Source organism: Dipodomys spectabilis, unplaced genomic scaffold, assembly GCF_019054845.1.
Source record: "Dipodomys spectabilis isolate Male_0828 unplaced genomic scaffold, ASM1905484v1 ptg000566l, whole genome shotgun sequence".
In the NCBI taxonomy this organism is placed as follows: Eukaryota; Metazoa; Chordata; class Mammalia; order Rodentia; family Heteromyidae; genus Dipodomys; species Dipodomys spectabilis.
Window position 1 is genome coordinate 842,311 of NW_024871243.1, and position 17,787 is coordinate 860,097.

At 37.3% G+C, this 17,787-nt stretch overlaps 1 long non-coding RNA gene across 1 annotated transcript; it reads right to left on the reverse strand.

The window, feature by feature from the left end:
- Positions 1-8,480: 8,480 nt before the first annotated feature.
- Positions 8,481-17,455, reverse strand: LOC122100136. Its single transcript, XR_006146108.1, has 3 exons — positions 17,375-17,455; positions 11,746-11,751; positions 8,481-8,491 (listed from the first exon to the last, which is right to left on the reverse strand). It is a non-coding gene; the product is annotated as an uncharacterized LOC122100136 (long non-coding RNA).
- Positions 17,456-17,787: the final 332 nt, after the last annotated feature.

Consider the following 17,787-nt stretch of genomic DNA (forward strand, 5'->3'; position numbering starts at 1 on the left):
ATACAATAAAGGCTGTATATGACAAACCTACAGCCAGCATTATACTCAATGGTGAAAAACTAAAGCCATTTCCTCTTAACTCAGGAACAAGACAAGGATGCCCACTCTCTCCACTTCTCTTCAATCTAGTATTAGAATGCCTAGCTACAGCAATAAGACAAGATGCAGACATAAAGGGGATCCAAATAGGGAAAGAAGAAATAAAACTCTCCCTCTTTGCAGATGACATGATCTTGTATTTAAAGAATCCCATAGACTCCACTCCCAAATTACTCAAGCTGATTCAAAACTTTGGCAAAGTAGCAGGTTATAAAATTAACCCCCCAAAATCAATGGCTTTTCTGTATGCCAACAATGAGAAAACTGTGGCTGAAATTAGGAAAGCAACTCCATTTGTAATAGCCCCACAAAAAATAAAATACCTAGGAATTAACTTAACTAAAGAAGTGAAGGACCTCTATGATGAAAACTTTAAAATCTTGAAAAAGGAAATCAACACAGAACTTAAAAAATGGCAAAACCTCCCATGCTCCTGGATTGGAAAGATTAACATCGTGAAAATGGCAATACTTCCCAAGGCTATCTACAAATTCAACGCAATACCTATCAAAATTCCACCCTCATTCTTCAAGGAAATAGAAGAGGCAATCCAAAAATTCATATGGAACAATAAAAGACCCCGAATAGCAAAAACGCTCCTCAACGGAAAGAACACTGCTGGAGGAATATCAATACCAAATTTCAAACTCTACTATAAAGCCATAGTAATCAAAACAGCTTGGTATTGGCATAAGAACAGACCTCAGGACCAATGGAATAGAATTGAAAACCCAGAAATGAACCTACAGACCTATAGCCATCTAATCTTCGATAAGGGAGCTAAAACAATAGAATGGAAGACAGACAGCCTCTTCAGTAAATGGTGCTGGCAAAACTGGTTAACTACATGTAGAAAACTTAAGCTAGATCCTTATATATCACCCTGCACCAGAATCAACTCCAAATGGATCAAAGACCTTGAACTCAAAGCAGACACTCTGAAAACATTACAGGATGGAATAGGAGAAACCCTGGGTCTCCTTGGCTCAGGCCGAAATTTTCTGAATAGAGACCCGGAAACACAACAAATCAAAGAAAGGCTGGACAAATGGGATTGTATAAGGTTGCAGAGCTTCTGCAGGGCAAATGACATAGCTAGCAAGATCAATAGAAAGCCCACGGACTGGGAGAAGATCTTTACTAGCCATACAACGGACAAGGGTCTCATATCTAAAATATACTTGGAACTCAAAAAATTAAACCACCCAACAACAAATCCTCAAAGAAACAACTGCCCAATAAGTAAGTGGGCGAAAGACTTAAAGAGAAGCTTCTCTGAAGAAGAAAGAAGGATGGCCAATAGACACATGAAGAAATGTTCAACATCCCTAGCCATAAAAGAAATGCAAATCAAAACAACATTGAGATATCACCTCACTCCAGTTAGAACGGCAAAAATCAAGAACTCTAACAACAACAGATGCTGGAGGGGATGTGGACAGAAAGGAACCTTACTTCATTGTTGGTGGGAATGTAAACTTGTTCAACCACTTTGGAAAGCAGTATGGAGGTTCCTCAAAAGACTCCACATAGAGCTCCCCAATGACCCAGCAATCCCACTTTTGGGCATTTACCCAAATGATCACAAACAAGACCACACTAAAGCTACCAGCACAACTATGTTTATTGCAGCATTATTTACCATAGCTAAGACATGGAACCAACCCAGATGCCCCTCAGTAGATGAATGGATCAAGAAGATGTGGTATATATACACAATGGAATTCTATGCCTCCATCAGAAAGAATGACATTTCCCCATTTGTTAGGAAATGGAAAGGCTTGGAAAAAATTATATTAAGTGAATTAAGCCAGGCCCAAAGAAACATAGGTCCCATGGTTTCCCTTATTTGCAATATCTAGTATAGGTATGAGTCAAGCGGAAAAAGTCAGATATGTGATGTTAGGAAAACGAAACCTCAAATATGTATTTTAATGTTTTTGTTTCTTTCATGCATGTGTTTCTAACGCATTTATAAGATTATTTCTTTGTTGCTTTGTATGTCCCTCCTCCACAGTGTAACCCCCCGCTTTCACTATATTTGATGTCAGTATAGCATGTGGAGGAGATGGGGACAAACAAGTCGTTTAAGGATTCAGGTGGACCTGTTGCAACAATGAGAAGTACAAAATGTCATGTCAAAACCAGCTTTACAATGTCGGTGGGGGGGGAGAGGGGGGGTATGATTGGGTGGGAGGGAGGGGGGAGGCTGGGAAGGGAGGTGAAGGGTAAACAAAGGAGGAGGCTGCAATGCTTGGTTAGAAATGTATGCATTATCCTGCCCATGTAATTGTAACCCCTCTGTACAGTATGTTCTCAAATAAAATAAAATAAAATTAAAAAAAAAAAAAAAAAAAAAGAAGAGACAATCTCCATTCCTTTTTAGCACTAAGTAGTGAACAAAATAATAGTTTATTTTATAGAATAAGATTAACAATGAAGTTGACAAGAATATATTAAATATGTGTATAATATAAATATGATATATATGATATAACATATAAATATGATATATATGATATACCACATATATGATTTATTTATTTAAATCTTCATGGATTGTGCTCTCAAATGCTAAGCTAAGCAGTCTACATTATTATTGAGTACTTTTAATGAATTATAACTGTTTAATGTAGTTGAGTTCTTCCTCAAATGTGATGTGCCGAAAGAACTAATTTTCATGAAAATAATATCAGTTTCAAGGACCTCTGAGATTAAACTAGTATCTGAATTCTAGGGACTTTCTTCTAACAAGTATAAATGTGGAATAAAACTGATTAAAACAATCATCTATCCTATCTACACATGTGCATTACAGGAGCACTCAATCTGAGATTAGCTAAATCCTCAATGTGAGATTGTTCAATGTGTAGCAAGCAAACACACAGATGCCATCCTTTTATTTCATATAGAGAGGTCTATCAACTTCCTGTTACTATTTGAAAAGCAGAAATTACAGTATATATTTTGAGAAATATGCTTTGATACAGTTTTTCTTTCTGCTGTGGACTGGTAAATTCTAACAACTCCAATGATTTAATTCAATTTTCCTTTATAAGTATTCTCAAAAAAATTATATTGTTATAAAGTTTGTAATGTTCCACTATATTCCTAACAATCTTTGGATTGAATATTTTTATTCTGTTGTTTAATGTTTAGAAATTCATGACTTTCATATGTTTTTGAAAATTATTCACTTAAAAACGCAAAGTACTTTTTCAATATTTTTCAATGCCTATCAGCAGGGGATAGAAATTTCTTTATCTTTCTTTTAACTCCCTTTTACTTTCCTCCTTTCATCTTCAAGTGATGTTTCTCTCTTCAAAAGTGAAAATAAAATATTACATATAACATAAAAAAAAAAAAGAATGCCCACTAGGTGTGGGGTTGAGATATTTAGATATTTAGATATTTTCAGAAGAAACAATGAGTTTTTTTACAGATTTAATTTATTCCCTCTTTTTAAATTTTTTTATTTTTAATCATTTTTTTCCGGATTGGTTCCTTATCTTAGCTATGGTAAATAATGCTGCAATAAGCATAGTTGTGCTGGTACCTTTAGGATGGTCATGTTTGTGATCATTTGGGTAAATGCCCAAAAGTGGGATTACTGGGTCATAGGGGAGCTCTATGTGGAGTCTTTGGAGGAACCTCCATACTGCTTACCAAAGTGGTTGAATAAGTTTACACTCCAATCAACAATGCAGTAAGGTTCCCTTCTGTCCACATCCCCTCCAGCATCTGTTGTTATTAGAGTTCTTGATTATAGCCATTCTAATTGGGTGAGGTAGTATCTCAATGTTGTTCTGATTTACATTTCTTTTATGGCTAGGAAGATTGAGCATTTCTTCATGTGTCTATTGGCCATCCTTCTTTTCTCTTCAGAGAAGTTTCTCTTTAAGACTTTAGCCCACTTATTTATCTGGCAGTTGTTTCTTTGAAGATTTGATGTTGGGGGATTTAATTTTTTGAGTTCCAGGTATATTTTAGATATGAGACCCTTGTCCATTGTATGACTAGTGAAGATCTTCTCCCAATCCTTGGGCTTTCTATTGATCTTGCTATCTCTGTCCTTTGCAATGCAGAAGCTCTGCAATTTCATGCTATCCTGTTTGTCCAACCTTTCTTTGATTTACTGTGTTTCTGAGTCTCTTTTAAGAAAATTTTGGCCTGTGCCAAGGAGACCTAGGGTTTCTCCTGTTCCATCCTGTAATGTTTTCAGGGTGTCTGCTTTGACTTGGATGTCTTTGATCCATTTGGAGTTGATTCTGGTGCAGAGTGATATAGAAGGATCTAGCTTTAGTTTTCTACAAGTGATTAACCAATTTTGCCAGCACCGTTTACTGAAGAGGCTGTCTTTCTTCCATTCTATTTTTTTAGCTCCCTTATTGAAGATTAGATGGCTATAGCTCTGTGGTTTCTTTTCTGGGTTTTCAATTCTATTCCCTTGGTCCTGAGATCTGTTCTTTTGCCAGTACCAAGCTGTTTTGTTTACTATGGCTTTGTAGTAGAGTTTGAAATTTGGTATTGATATTCCTCCAGCACCGTTCTTTCTATTAAGGATCGTTTTTGCTTTTGGGGTCTTTTGTTGTTCCATATGAATTTTTGGATTGCCTCTTCTATTTCCTTGAAGAATGAGGTTGGAATATTGATAGGTATCGCATTGAATTTGTAGATAGTCGTGAGAAGTATTGCCATTTTCACGATGTTGATCCTTCCAATCCAGGAGCATGGGAGGTTTTTCCACTCTCTAAGTTCTGTTTTGATTTCCTTTTTCTTGCTGCTCTTTGTCAAGGAGGTTCAGATGTTTCATTAAATTGTTGGTTTCAGATTCTCCAATTTGTTGATGTAGGAACTCAGAGCTATAAACTTGCCTCTGAGTACTGCCTTTGCTGTGTCCCAGAGGAACTGGTAAATTGTGTGTTCATTTTGATGAATATCATGAACATTTGAATTTCCTTTCTAATCTCTTCCATTACCCACTGGTGATTCAACAGTGTGTTGTTTAGCCTCCATGTGTTACACAGCTTTCTTTGGTGGCTTTTGGTGTTGAGTTCTACTTTTCTTCCATTGTGAGAATGCAGGGCATAACTTCAATGTTTCTAAATTTGGACAGGTTTGCTTTGTGACCTAAAATGTGGTCTATTTTGGAAAATGTTCCATGTGCTGCTAAGAAAAACATGTACTCTGATGGGACTGGGAGAAATATTCGGTAGATTCCTGTTAAATCTAGTTGATCTGTGCAGTTGTTTAGATTTGCGGTTTCTCTGTTGAGTTTTATCCCCTAGTGGGGATAATGGTGTGTTAAAGTCCCCAACAATTAATGTCTTTGGATTTATGTGAGATTTGAGGGAAAGTATGGTTTCTTGGATAAATTTGGGTGCTCCATTGTTTGATGAATAGATATTTAGAATTGTAATATCTTCCTGAAGGAGAGATTCCTTAATTAGTATGTAGCGACCTTCTTTATCTCTTCTCACTAATTTTAATGTGAAATCTATTTTATCTTATATTAGAATTGCAAGTCCTGACTGTTTATGCTTGATAGATTTTGTTCCAGCCTTTCATTTTCAGAATATATTTGTTTTTATGGGCAAAGTATGATTCTTGAAGGTAGCAGATAGTAGGATCTTGCTTTTTAATCCAACTAGACAGTCTATGTAACTGAAATGCAGAGTTTAGTCATTAATGTTGAGAGTTAGGACTGAGTGGTGTTTGGGAGTTCCTGACATGTTATCCACCTTCTTGGGGGATGCAAAAGTTGGGTTCTTCCTATACTTCTTGGATTCTCAGTTTGGGTGTGGTTTCTTGGCCTTTATTGTGGTCTTGTTGGTTTTCTATGTGTAGAACATTTTTAAGTAGCTTTTGTAGGGCTGGTTTGGTGGAGATATAGTTTCAGTTTTTCTTTGCTATGGAAGATTTTCATCTGACCTCCTGTTATGAGGAGAGTTTAGCTGGGTACAGCATTCTTGGTTGATAGTTGTTTGTCTTTAAGGCATGACATACATTATTTCACACTCTTCTTACTTTGTCTCTGCTGAGAAATCTGAGGTTATTCTAATTGGTTTCCCTTTATAAGTCATTGATCTTTTCTCCTTGACAGCTTTAAGAATCTTTTTTATCTGAATTGATCCTGTGTGGATTCTAATGTTATGGTAGGATGTCCTTTTCTGGTCTATTTGGTGTTCTAAAAGCTTCTTGTATCTGCATAGGCTTATCTTTTTGCATGTTTGGGAAGTTCTCTGCTAGGATCCTGTTAAATAAATTTCCTAGAACATTAACTTCTGTCTCTAGATGCTCACCTACACCAATTATCCTCAGATTAGGCCTTCTGATGGTGTCTTCCAAATGTTGAATAGATCTATCATATCTTGGATACTTGTATGTTCTTTCTCTATAATATCTAGGCTATCTTCAATCCCCAAAATTCGATCTTCTGCATGGCCTAACCTACTGTCAAGAATTTATAATTTGTTTTTATTTCCTTTTCCCCAACTGATTTGTTTAGTAAGGCATGAAAAATGCATTCTTGAAAAGGTCAAAAGCTATGTACATATGACCATATAAGATGATGCTAAGCGAAATGAACCCCAAGACAGGGACACAAGTGGTTTTTTCTTTCTTGCTATTGTTTCTAACATATTTATAATGTACCATGTGATTTTTTTTGTTTCTTTGTATGTTCCTCCCCCATGGTATAACCTCTGTTTTCACTGTATTTGTATTTGTATTTGCACTGTATTTGCATCTTGTATATACACTTCTCTAATTTGGGGAGGGGAAGGGAAAAAACAAAATGCTTAAATAGGGATACAGGTTGACCCATTGTAACAATCAGATGTACAAGATACTATGTTGAAAATGAACTTTACAATTTTAGCAGGGAAGGGGTTGGGGGTGGGGGGTGGATGTAGTTGTGGAGGTGGGAGGGAAGGGATGGTAGGAGAAAAACAAAAGAGGAGGTAACAATGCTTGATAGGAAATGTACTCATTACCTTGTTCATGTAACTATAACACCTCTGTACAGTATTTTTACAATAAAAATGTATTAAAAATACATTCTTGAATTTTCTGAGTTCTCGTCACATGCATATAAGTATGTGCTTTGTTAAATGTGTTAGCTTTATGGTGGTAATCATTTCAAAATGTTTAATATGAAAATATTATCTAATATTCCTTCAAAATATCTAATTTTCTGTATAGAATTGACTTAGCTAAGGATTAAATATTTTGAAAATTGTATCCATGCTTCCATAAACTTATTTTTGGAGAGTTATGTGTTTTAGAAATGTGTTCAACAGATTCTTAGTCGAAGGTATGATAAAATGCACATTTTAAAAATAGGAAATTCACTAATTGTTGTCACAGTTATGAAATACCACTAAAAATTCTCAACATTTAGAGAAGCCAAATTTCCTGGTACAAGTCATACATTAGTAAGATTATTTGTGATATTTCATTTCATGAAAGTGACTGTAGTTTTCAATTATATCAAATCAATATTAAGTTACTGACTTTTTACATTTTCATGAGAAATAGAAAATTTACATAAGTGCTTGTCAAAAAGAGTTCAGCATAATGAAACTGTAATATTCACTATGAGTAAATAAGGATGGCATAAAATTTTATTTGTAATGTTTAAGTTTACATTCCTTATATATTTATGTTGAATAATAAAATGTTAGAAAGGAAAACATTAACATTGTTTCTTTTCTTCATGATATTTATCAAAGGGCTTTTCATCTGAGCAGCCTTTCATCTGAACAGCACAAATTGATCTCTGTAGGAAACTTAGTCATAGGATTTGGCTTTGGACCTCAACAGAGATTCAATCCTCCTTAGTAGGGGACATGATTTGTCCTGTTGTTGCTATGTTTTATTAATTGACTTTGTCTCCATTCAAATGGAAGTTGTCCTGGATCCTATTTGCATTTGTCACTCACATAGTTTCTGTATTATACCACACCAGTGTACTATATCATTCATAGTCCTTTCATCCTTTACTCTATCAAACATATTTACCTGCACCTTCACCTGGTCATGACCTAAAGGACTAGCTGTTGGTGGCCATCACACTTGTATTGCTCAATTGAACACACAGTGCACAAGGCTGTCTTCAGAATCACCTCTCTTATGCAGGAGTCCAACATTACCTGTCAGAAGTATTTCTGCTCTGCACTGTAAGGGACTTCACATCTCTCACACTGTCCACTATCACAACTCAGGCATTCTACCTCACTAGGTGTGGAACCTCTTTTCCAGTGATTGAACCAACAGGCTTGCATAGCTCCTTCATGTCTTTGCCAAGAGGCTAAATCCAGTGCCTTAGGAGGGGCCTCCAGTACATAAACTACCTGTCCCTTCTCTATTTCTGCCCTTAGTTGTGTACTTTCTGCACATAATCCCAAGCAAACCCTCTGGCTCCACCTCATGTCTTAGCTGAATTTGTACCTTCTGCTCACAGAGCAGGCATAGAACTTGCCTGACTCAAGTATCTTGCAAATCAGTCCTTGTCCAGCAGCCTCCAAATGATGAGAGAGCAAGTCTCTGGGAGTGAAGGAAATGTAGGAATTGATCCCAATCAATAAGAGCCACTTCTGTAGTCTCAGACCCAACAGGAGAATTACTGAATCAAGATTTTCAGGCACTTGTATCCAGGTGTCCTCATTTTGTAATTCAGAATTTTATTAGTACTGAATCAGGGCCCTGACACTAGCATTAAAATATGCTCATGGGTGCTAGCCTTGGACAAATAGGCTCAGGGACAATGACTAGGCCTTGAGTTTAAGACCCAAAACTAAACAACAACAACGAACTTTTCATGGACAATTACTCTTCTAATCTCTGTTACTCCCAAGATGAAGTTGTGGGTTGCAGTCCTCCTCATCCTCTGTCTGAAAAGATGTAAGGTTTCTTATTTTTACTGTAAAGAACTTGAAAGTATACCAGTCTGATATATTGACTATGCAATATAATTTTGCCTGAAGAAAACAGGTGGAAAATGTTCTTTGTGGTTTCTTTTCCATTTTTCAAAATCAAAGCCTTCTCACGGAAATACTTCCTAATTCTAGAACGTAAAACTTGCCTTCAAATTGCCTGAAGTGGCAGGATTTTATAAATCAAATGGGAAAATTTGTATTATCCATTTCTGTCCTTATGCAATCTTTAGGCATATTAACAGAGGTAGGACCACCATCCTGTCCGTAAGAAGCTGAGTGTATCCATACCTAGGTGGGGGTATCTGGGTTTCTGATACTCATCAAAATAGTGGGTGATAGAAAAAGCTAAAGTTCTGATTTTTGGCTAGTTGAAAGGTCGACAAGCTTTAGCTTCAGAAAACCATGCTTATCAACCATTTCTTTACAATCTCTTGGCTGAATTACTTTTGAAATGTATGACAGAAATGACTCCATTTGGAATCTGACAACATCCCCTGTCTCAATGCTTATTTCCATACTATTAGAATCTGAATGGTTCTTCATCACTGGAATAAGCTTTGTCCCTAGAGGCCTTTTTTGTTGCCTGGATGTGATGTCCCAGTAGTTCTTATCCAAAGTTGGAGTGAAATGACAGTTTAGAAGGGACTCGGTGCTAAAAAGACATCTTATGATCTAATTGGGAGAAAAACAATTTAGAAGGAATGTCTCTTATACTAGTCTTGAAGTCTATTAGGGTAGTTTTCTTTAAATACATATTTTATTGTAAAAATACTACAGAGGGGTTACAGTTACATGAGTAAGGTAATGAGTACATTTCCTATCAAGCAGTGTTGACTCCTTCTTTGTTTTTCCTCTACCATCTGTTCCTTCCCACCTCCACAATTACTCCCCTCCCGCCCCCCATGGCTCCCCGCTGGGTGAAGTTGTAAAGTTCATTTTCAACATAGTGTCTTATACATCTCATTGTTACAATGGGTCAACCTGTATCCTTATTTAAGCATTATTTTTCCTTCCCCTCCCCAGATCAGAAAAGTGTATATACAAGATGCAGGTCACTGGAATCAAATACAGTGAAAACAGGGATTATACCATGGGGGAGGAACATACCAAAGAAACAAAAAAAAAACACAGTACATTTTAAATACATTAAAAACAATAGCAAGAAAGAAAAGACCCTTTGTTCCCTGTCTTGGTGTTCATTTCCCTTAACATCATCTTATATGCTCATATGTACATAGCTTTTGACTTTTTCTGCTTGCCTTAGACATACTTTTTTATTGCAAATAAGGGAAACCATGGGACCTATGTTTCTTTGGGCCTGGCTTACTTCATTTAATATAATTCTTTCCAAGTCTTTCCCTTTCCTAACAAATGGGGCAATGTCCTTCCTGATGGAGGCATAGAATTCCATTGTGTGTGTGTGTGTGTGTGTGTGTGTGTGTGTGTGTATCACATTTTCTTGATCCATTCATCTACTGAGAGGTATCTGGATTGGTTCTACATCTTAACTATGGTAATAATGCTGTGATAAACATAGTTGTGCTGGTAGCTTTAGTATAGATTTGTTTGTGATCGTTTGGGTAAATGCCCCAAAGTGGGATTGCTGGGTCATAGGGGAGCTCTAGGTGGAGTTTTCTTTTTTTGGGGGGAGGGGAGGGTGCGGTCGTGGGGCCTGAACTTTGGGCCTGGGCGCTGGCTGTCCCTCAGCTCTTCAGCTCAAGGCTAGCGCTCTACCACTTGAGCCACAGCACCACTTCCGACTTTTTTCTTTTTGCTTATGTGGTGCTGAGGAATCGAACCCAGGGCCTCATGCATGCAAGGCAAGCACTCTACCACTGAGCCACCTTCCCAGCCCTATGTGGAGTCTTTTGAGGAACTTCCATACTGCTTTCCAAAGTGGTTGAACAAGTTTACATACCCACCAACAATGCAGTAGAGTTCTTGAGGGTTAATTTCAAACCCTGCTACTTTACCAAAGTTTCAAATCAGCTTGAGTAATTTGGGAATGGAGTCCATGGGATTCTTTAAATACACGATCATGTCATCTGCAAAGAGGGAGAGTTTTTAAGGTGGTTTTTTATCTCCCTGTTGTTACAGGTAAGAATACATGTTGGGGAAGGGTAAGGTTAATGAAACACATTATAAACCTACATGGAAAGTAACAATGAATCCTTTCCTCCTATATATGTAAGTTAATAAAAATAAAAAAACGCATAGAAATTTAAGAAGCAAGGTTCATTAACCTCTTTAACTCAGAAGGTAGTAGATTTATAAAGAATTTTCCTCATTCCTGCATACAAGGCTTATATTAACTTGGGGAAAAGAAATGAATTAAACATACAAGAGAGCAAGCAATATTTAGCATATCACTCTACAAATTTTTTTCTCAGACATACAGGGCACAAAGTATGTTAGAATCACTTAAAATAATAGTTGTTCACCGTGTTATAAGATACAATTATTTTGCTTAGGTAAAAAAACTCTTCCTTAAAATCAGTTGCTTAAGAAAATATTTATTAATGGCAGAACAGTGTTCTTCAGATAGCTTCGTTAGTATAGAAAAATAGAATGAGGTGTTAATTAAAATATCATTTTGATAACTCTTGCATTATAGCTTACCACACACAAATATGTTATGATATAGAAAAATAGAATGAGGTGTTAATTAAAATATCATTTTGATAACTCTTGCATTATAGCTTACCACACACAACTATGTTATGAGCTCCTTATACTTTACTGTAAAACTTAGCAACTTTTGGGCTGGGAAGGTGGCTAAGTAGTAGAGTGCTTGCCTTGCATGCATGAGGCCCTGGGTTCGATTCCTCAGCACCACATAAGCAAAAAGAAAAAAGCCGGAAGTGGCACTGTGGCTCAAGTGGTAGAGCGCTAGTCTTGAGCTGAAGAGCTGAGGGACAACGCCCAGGCCCAAAGTTCAGGCCCCACGACCGGACCCAAAAAAAAAAAAAAAAAACAACTTAGTAACTTTTATTGCAACTTTTTGTTCTATACTATTCTCTGGGGGGGGGGGGGGGGGGAGGGGAGCATTTTTGCTCACCACTAACCATATACCACTTGTTCCACAGCTCCACTTCTAGATTGTTTGATAGTTAATTGGACATAAAAGGCCCAAATCCATCCTGCCTAGGCTGGCTTTAAACCGAGATCCTCAGCTCTCAGCCTCCTGAGTTGCTCAGATTACAAACATAAGCCACTGGTGCTCAGTCATTCTTTTGTTTAGGGAAAATCCTTTGGGACAATGCTTACCCTACAAAATCGTTTTATCCAAAAGCATTTCCTTTTATTATCTTAAGAATTTGTATGAAGGTTTTCCATTCTACAGGTCAGTTTGTGAGTACAGTGCATCTTCATCAATGTCATGCCTTTTATCATTCTCCCTATCTCTCCCAACCACAACAATTCCAATTCACCTTGATCATTTACATTCACTGAATATTGACTTCATTAACCCACCCTTCCTCTCTTTGTCTGACCATCTCCCCTTGATGTCAGTCCCTTCCCTTACCAAGGCATATTGCAGCTTCCTAGTTGTCATTATGTTAAACTGTTAGTTGCTCAGTGGACTTGCAGTATTAGAATCCTTCCCTGCACATACAATACTTCATTTGTGTGTGTGTGTGTGTGTGTGTCTGTGTGTGTGTGTGTGTGTGTGTGTGTGTGTAATTTAAGCCTTGCTGTCTTCCTGAGCCTTACTGACTTCACTAAACCTATTTTTTTCCAGGTTCACACATTTCTCTGCAGATATGTGTGAAATATGTATTTCCCAAAAGTTCTATTTTCTTTTTTTATTTTTTTTTATTGTGAACATACTGAACAGAGGGGTTACAATTACATGGGCAAGATAATGAGTACATTTCTGATCTATTTGTCCATTGGAGGCATCTGGGAAGTTTCTATAACTTGTCTGTGATGAATAGTTTAGCAATGAAATAGGTATGCAAATAACTTTCCTGTACCCTGATTTGTAATTTTTGGATAAATGCCCAAGAGTGGTATATTTGGATCATAATGCAGTTCTAGGTTTAGGGTGTTGTCTTTTGTTTTGGGTTTTTTTGCCAGGACTGGAGCTTGAACTCGGGGCCTGGGCACTGTCCCTGAGCTTCTTTTTGCTCAAGGCTAGCACTCTATCACTTGAGCCACAGACCCACTTCCATCTTTTTCTGTTTATGTGGTACTGAGGAATCGAGCCGAGGGTTTCATGCATGCAAAGCAAGCACTCTACCACTAAGCCACATTCCCAGCCCTTAGGTTTAGTTTTTTGAAGAATCTAAAAACTTCCAGAGAAAGCTTTACCTGTTTAAATTCTCACCAACAATGTAATAGGGTTTCTCTTCTCCTACATCCCCAGAAGCAACTGTTGTTGTTTTTATTTTTCATAATTGCCATTGAGGTGAGATGGAATCTCAGTGATGCTTTGGTTTTCATTTCCTTCGTAGCCAGAGATATTGAGCATTTTTTCACACGTTTATTGTCCATTGTTACTTCTGATAACTATTTAGCTTGTTTGCCCATTTACTTATTGGATCAGATAATTTCTTTTTTGAGGGTTTAATTTCTTGACCTTTCTGTATATTCTCAATATTAAGTCCTTGTCAGCTGTACAGTTAACACAGTTCTTCTATTCCATAGGATAATATTTAGTTTAGTAAGTGCATCCTTTCTTGTGCAGAAACATTTTAGCTTGATGTAATCCTATGTGTCAATTCTCTCTCTGATTTCCTGAACCCCTGACTTCTACTCAAAAATTTCTCCACTATGTCCATGAGTTCACATATTCCTCCTACTCCTTGTAAGGTAATTTCAAGATTTCAGGTCTTACATTGAGGTTTTTGATACCTTTTGAATTGATAGTAGTAAAAAATGACAGAGGCATTCAGTTCTGCATATGGATATCCAATTTCCCTGGTCTGATTTTTTGAACAGATGATCTTTTTGTCAACTTACATTTTTGTACCCCTTGTCAAGTATTAGATGGCTGTAAGTATATAGGTTACCTCTGAGTGTTCTAGACTGTTACATTGTTCTCCAGGCCTATTTTTGTGCCATTACTAAGCTGTTTCTGTCACTATAGAGCGATAGCAAAATTGGAAGTCTGGAATTGTGATACTTCCAATACTGTCCCCCACATCTGGCTTGCTTTGGTCATTCTGGGTGTCTTGTGCAGTTTCCTATGAATTTTGGAATATAAATCTTAGGGATAATAAATATTGATCAGTGGATCATTTCCACCAGGTAACAACATAGTGTATGTTTGCTTGGACACAAGTGAACATATTAGATCTATCTTGGAAAGGTCTGAATGCACTGAAAGGGAAATGAGCTACCTGGCCCTGTATAGTGTGCTCTATGTAGCTCAGTGAAACCTCTAGGCTGACCATTTCACTATCTGCCAACTCAGAAACTAATTGTGACAATAAAAAAAATTATTTATATTTCTATTTTTAAGTACTTGTATAAAGAAAATATTAGGTGATGAGAAGAAATGTTCTAAAAATATTGGCTGGGTCTTAACAGCTGTGATGAATGAGTTTGCAAGATAATGTAATAATCTTATTCTATGATTCTCTTGTTTTGGCCTAGTATAGCCAAAAGATTTTCTAAGAAAATTACATAGTTAAATGTGAGAATAACGAACAGGAGAACCTTAAAGTTACATTGTTAGTGAGCCAATGACTGATTCAGAAGAGAACATGATTATTTAACTTGCTATATGTGTGTATATGCTATGTACACATATAAATGTGTGTCTATCTTTTTTTTTTTTTAGTTGGTCATGGGGCTTGAACTCTGGGCCTGGGCTCTGTCCCTCAGCTCTTCAGCTCAAGGCGAGCGCTCTACCACTTGAGCTACAGCGCCACTTCCAGTTTTCTGGTGGTTTATTGGAGATAGGAGTCTCATGGTCTCTCCTGCTCGGGCTGGCTTTGAACCGTGATCCTCAGATCTCAGCCTCCTAAGTAGCTGGGATTACAGGCGTGAGCCACCAGCGCCTGGCTGAGTGTGTCTATCTTTTTAAAATTATTTTCCATACTTCTGAGATGATTGTTGACTTATAGGAGAATTGTAAAAGTAGTAAATTCCTGTATATTCTTAAGCTATTGTCTTGTTTTGATATCTTGCTGAAGAACACTTGTCAAAATCAAGACATTAACCTTGCTACAATGCTATCCTAGTAGAGTTAAAAGTAGATATTTTTCCTAATGTCTCTTACTGTTCCAGGATCCCATCCAGGGTCCCATCTTGAACTAAGTTGCCATGTCTCTTGTTTTATCTTCCAATCTGTGATAGCATGCTATACATAACAGGATACCTAATGTGTTAATGTGTTTCTGGTGTTGTTAATCTTGATTGCAATGTTAAGGTGGTGTTTGCTTGGATTTTCTTTTGTATGCTTGCTATGTTTTCCTTTATAATTACTAAATATTTGCTAGATACTTTGAGACTATGCAGCTGTCCTGTTTCTGCTTACACTTCTGCAACTATTTTTATGAATTGGCAGATCTTGCTTGTGGCATTTAAAACAGTAGTATTCTGATGGTGATTTTCTATTTCCCTTATACTTAATAATTGGAATTCTTCTATAAGGAAGAGTTGTTGCTGTTTCTGGATTTATATTTTTAATTATAATAAGATATATTCAGGATAGGTACAAACTTAGAACCTAAAATTGCAGGCCAAACTAAAATGAGTCCAAATAACCATGTCAAAAATACTAAGTAATCTGTCTGAGAAAATATAATTTAAGAAGGAAAATCATATTATTAGGAATTGGTTTAACTTTTGGCTTCAAATTGAAATTTTTTGAAACTTCACATCTGGAGTTTTTTAAAGTGTCAAAATTTATATTACTTTGGGGGATCATTTGTGTCAACGTCTTGAATAAAGTTTTAAAAAAAAGAAATTATTCAAAGCAGTTTATAAGTTCAATCCATCTTGATCAATGTCACCTGTTTCAACATCCTCCCCCATCCTTCCTAACCCAACCTCTCCCCTCATGACAACAAATGTATATTGATGAAATAAAAGCTACCTTTAAGCCCATGGCTTGAGGGTCAGATTCTAATAGTCGTTAAAATGGGCATATTAACAATGGCATTGCAGCTTTCCTTTTTGCAGGTTTTTTTGTTTTTTTATTTTTTATTGTAAAGGTGATGTATAGAGAAAATGCAGTTACATAAGTCAGGTAAAAAGTGCATTTCCTTTGGAAGAGTGCGACTTCTCCCTCATTCTCTCCTAGGTTTTCCCCTCTCAACTTCCTCCCCTCCAAGTGATATAATTCATTTCTAACACAAAGCTTTGAGAGAACTCAACCAAAGGCTCCTGGGTCAGTCCTGAAATCAGTTTTGACTCCTGAGGAAAGGTTGGTGGTCTTACAGGCCCCTGTGCCCTGCGTGGGCCCACTGGCCCCTTGGCCCATGCTGGAGTTATCATGCTGCACTGACTGCAGACTAATGGGCAGTAGAGGTCTTATTGTTGGCTTCTCCCCCTGTCCAAATGTACCTTCAGGTTTTGCCTATTGCATGAAGGCCTCAATCAATACTGCCATCTTATCCTCAGCTGTCACCAAACCAAGATTTTCCTTCCAGAACCTTCTATTTTTGAGTTCTAGCCCAGCCTAGGGTCCTAACCAACTTCTGCCACACCAAATGAAGTCTCCATACAAAGTCTGTTTAATTTAGACTGAGCACTATAAAGAAATTGCTTGCTTTGGTTTATAGCTCATATACAAGTGAGCCAAAAGAGTTGGGCTGTAGGTGCCACAGATAATGGTCTTGTCAAAGTGCTGAGATCTCTGATTGTGAACTTCATGCAAGGATGTATAAGATCCAGAGACGTGAAAAAGTTAAATGAACTTCAAAATTCATGGAGGGGACAGAAAATAGAAGTTAGGGTATGATGTGTTACAAAGAAGCAGAACAAACATTGTGATAATTGGGGGGGGGGGAACAAGTGACCTAGCAGTGCACAAACATAAAGATGTAAGAGTGCTTGGATGGTTCCTGAGGGTCTAGAGAAAATACACAGTGGCCAGTGCCCACTGTGCTCCACATCCCAGCTTCTATCCCTCCCACAGACTGAGATGCATTATTTCAGGTTCATGTCAGGAAGGAATCAGGGTTCACCTACCATCCTGCTCTCTAGAACTTTTGTCCTTTAGATTATGGTCAAGATTACCAGGGAACTGGAGCTTCTTGGTTGAATGCTAAGATCTCAGGAGAACAGTTTCTTCAGGGTCTGGACTTAGGGTTGTATTAACCACCCCTAGAGATGTTGGCCCTCTAAAGATTCAGTATGTTCTGTAACACAGACCAATATACTGTAACATTCCTTGAATGGTTATTGGAAATCTGAAAATCTAATTTACAATTTAAGTCTTTAATACAAAGGCAGAAATCTTCTAAAGTCTAACTGTGGATATTACTACAGGATGAGGTTTGTGGTAAGATCTTTGACGTTCTCAAAAATTACATAACTCAGAGACTGGGAATGTGGCTTAGTGGTAGAGTGATGGCCTAGCATGCATGTAGCCCTGGGTTTAATTCCTCAGTACCATATACACAGAAAAGTCCAGAAGTAGTGCTGTGGCTCAAGTGGTAGAGCACTAGCCTTAAGCAAAAGAAGCTGAGGGACAGTGCCCAGGCCCTGAGTTCAAGGCCCAGGACTGGCAAAAAAAAACCCATATATATATCAGCCAGGTACCAGTAGCTCACGCCTGTAATCCAAGCTATTC